This window comes from Scyliorhinus torazame, chromosome 5, assembly GCF_047496885.1.
Source record: "Scyliorhinus torazame isolate Kashiwa2021f chromosome 5, sScyTor2.1, whole genome shotgun sequence".
Taxonomy (NCBI): domain Eukaryota; kingdom Metazoa; phylum Chordata; class Chondrichthyes; order Carcharhiniformes; family Scyliorhinidae; genus Scyliorhinus; species Scyliorhinus torazame.
In genome coordinates, this window is record NC_092711.1 from 220128506 (window position 1) to 220132231 (window position 3726).

Consider the following 3726-nt stretch of genomic DNA (forward strand, 5'->3'; position numbering starts at 1 on the left):
TCATGCCTGGGCACTGCTGGTTGTCTCTGTACACTGAGGTATGCCGGCAGGTATCGATCCACTCCTGTACCATGTGGTGTTGGGTGCTCTGGTGCACAGATGAGCCAACACAGTTGTATGTGGTACAACTCTATTTTATTATAACTCTTATAATACAGTTCGTTCTGGATACTCTGCACGTGCTGTCTCCCTGAGTGTGTTTGGCAATAGATGTGTCCTGGTTCTTCTCTGCAGCTAATACTGACCACCAGGGGTCGTGTCTGTGCTTTTATATCTTTCTGTCATTGGTTGTGGTGTTGTGTGTTCTGATTTGTCTGTTGGTGTGTCTATCATGATGTGTGTGTTTGAATATCATGACAATGGCGTGTGACGCATATGCAACGGGGGCCCATGATGAGGCCTCATCGCGTTGCAGGAGTACTGCCCCAATGCCAGATTGGCTGGCATCGGTCGAAATTTTTGTCTCTTTCGCTGGATCAAAAAAGGCTAAGACCAGGGTCGTGGTGAGTTTTGTTTTGAGTTCTCTCCATTCGCGCTCGTGGGCAGGAAGCCATTGGAAGTCTGTCGTCTTCCTGACCAGGTTCCTGAGAGCCGTGGTATGAGAGGCGAGTTTAGGGATGACCTTCCCTAGGAAGTTGACCATGCCCAGAAATCGGAGGACCGCCTTTTTGTCCTCTGCCATTTTCATGGCTGTGATAGCAACCACCTTGTCCGCATCCGGCTGCACACCCAACTGCGAGATGTGGTCCCCAGGGACTTGAGTTCTGTCTGACCAAAGGAGCATTTGACTCTGCTCTCGTATGCATTGAACACACGCTGGAGGCGACTGACATGCTCCTGCGGGGTGGTGGACCAAATGATTATGTCGTCGACATAGACGCGAACACCTTCAATGCCTTCCATCATTTCAGTTGCAGGTAAGAGGCCCCAGTTGGACAGGGAAATGATTAATCAAACTTTGTGTTGGTTTAGTTGGGCTGCTGTACATGTACAGTGAAAAGGTTAGTTTAAATTGATTTATTTGATGGACTGTAGCTTTGCAGGGAAAGAGTTAATCCCATATTGTCTTTAAATGAGGAGCAGGAGAGGGTGAATGACAGTTTATATTTGTCTTGTTGTTAGGGTGGTGTTGGGCACAGAAAGGGTTAATGGTTTGTATTGGTTTAGTTAAGGGTGGAGTTGGGTGTGGAAAGGGTTAATGAGAATTTGTATTGTTTAGTTCAGTGTGGGGTTGAGTGGGGAAAGGGTTAATGAGAGTATGTGTTGTTTAGTGCAGGGTGGAGTTGAGTGGGGAAAGGGTTAATGAGAGTTTTTATATTGTTTAGTTCAGCGTAGAGTTGGGTGGGGAAAGGGTTAATGAGAGTTTTAATATTGTTTAGTTCAGGGTGGAGTTGAGTGGGGAAAGGGTTAATGAGAGGTTTAATATTGTTTAGTTCAGGGTGGAGTTGGGTGGGGAAAGGGTTAATGAGAGCTTTTATATTGTTTAGTTCAGGGTGGAGTTGAGTGGGGAAAGGGTGAATGAGAGTTTGTATTGTTTAGTTCAGGGTGGAGTTGGGTGGAGAAAGGGTTAATGAGAGTTTTTATATTGTTTATTTCAAGGTGGAGTTGGGTGGGGAAAGGGTTAATGAGAGTTTATTTTGTTTAGTTCAGGGTGGAGTTGAGTGGGGGACAGGTTAATGAGACTTTGTATTGTTTAGTTCAGGGTGGAGTTGAGTGGGGAACAGGTCAATGAGAGATTGTATTGTTTAGTGCAGGGTGGAGTTTGGTGGGGAAAGGGTTAATGAGAGTTTGTATTGTTTAGTTCAGGGTGGAGTTGAGTGGGGAAAGGGTTAATGAGAGTTTTTATATTGTTTAGTTCAGCGTAGAGTTCGGTGGGGAAAGGGTTAATGAGAGTTTGTATTGTTTAGTTCAGGGTGGAGTTGGGTGGGGAAAGTGTTAATGAGAGTTTTAATATTGTTTAGTTCAGGGTGGAGTTGGGTGGGGAAAGGGTTAATGAGAGTTTTTATATTGTTTAGTTCAGGGTGGAGTTGAGTGGGGAAAGGGTGAATGAGAGTTTGTATTGTTTAGTTCAGGGTGGAGTTGGGTGGGGAAAGGGTTAATGAGAGATTTTATATTGTTTAGTTCAGGGTGGAGTTGGGTGGGGAAAGGGTTAATGAGAGTTTTCATATTGTTTAGATCAAGGTGGAGTTGGGTGGGGAAAGGGTTAATGAGAGTTTTCATATTGTTTAGTTCAAGGTGGAGTTGGGTGGGGAAAGGGTTAATGAGAGTTTGTATTGTTTAGTGCAGGGTGGAGTTGGGTGGGGAAAGGGTTAATGAGAGTTTGTATTGTTTAGTTCAGGGTGGAGTTGAGTGGAGAACGGGTTAATGAGAGATTGTATTGTTTAGTTCAGGGTAGAGTTGGAAGGGGAAAGGGTTAACGAGAGTTTGTATTGTTTAGTTCAGGGTGGAGTTGGGTGGGAAAAGGGTTAATGAGAGATTGTATTGTTTAGTTCAGGGTAGAGTTGGAAGGGGAAAGGGTTAACGAGAGTTTGTATTGTTTAGTTCAGGGTGGAGTTGGGTGGGGAAAGGGTTAACGAGAGTTTGTATTGTTTAGTTCAGGGTGGAGTTGGGTGGGGAAATGGTTAACGAGAGTTTGTATTGTTTAGTTCAGGGTGGAGTTGGGTGGGGAAAGGATTAATGAGAGTTTGTATTGTTTAGTTCAGGGTGGGGTTGGGTGGGGAAAGGGTTAATGAGAGATTTTATATTGTTTAGTTCAGGGTGGAGTTGGGTGGGGAAAGGGTTAATGAGAGTTTTCATATTGTTTAGTTCAAGGTGGAGTTGGGTGGGGAAAGGGTTAATGAGAGTTTGTATTGTTTAGTTCAGGGTGGAGTTGAGTGGGGAACGGGTTAATGAGAGATTGTATTGTTTAGTTCAGGGTAGAGTTGGAAGGGGAAAGGGTTAACGAGAGTTTGTATTGTTTAGTTCAGGGCGGAGTTGGGTGGGAAAAGGGTTAATGAGAGATTGTATTGTTTAGTTCAGGGTAGAGTTGGAAGGGGAAAGGGTTAACGAGAGTTTGTATTGTTTAGTTCAGGGTGGAGTTGGGTGGGGAAAGGGTTAACGAGAGTTTGTATTGTTTAGTTCAGGGTGGAGTTGGGTGGGGAAAGGGTTAACGAGAGTTTGTATTGTTTAGTTCAGGGTGGAGTTGGGTGGGGAAAGGGTTAACGAGAGTTTGTATTGTTTAGTTCAGGGTGGAGTTGGGTGGGGAAAGGATTAATGAGAGTTTGTATTGTTTAGTTCAGGGTGGGGTTGGGTGGGGAAAGAGTTAATGAGAGTTTGTATTGTTTAGTTCAGGGTAGGGTTGGGTGGGGAAAGGGTTCATGAGAGTTTGTATTGTTTAGTTCAGGGTAGAGTTGGGTGGGGAAAGGGTTAATGAGAGTTTGTACTGTTTAGTTCAGGGTGGAGTTGAGTGGGGAAAGGGTTAATGAGAGTTTGTGTTGTTTAGTGCAGGGTGGAGTTGGGTGGGGAAAGGGTTAATGAGAGTGCGTGCTGTTTAGTGCAGGGTGGAGTTGGGTGGGGAAAGGGTTAATGAGGGTTTGTGTTGTTCAGTGCAGCGTGGAGTTTGGTGGCGAAAGGGTTAATGAGAGTTTGTGTTGTTTCGTGCAGGGTGGGGTTGAGTGGGAAAGGGTTAATGATCATGAGTTCGTTGTGACGTGGCCACGCCCTGCTCCGTTTGTGACGTCAGCGGAT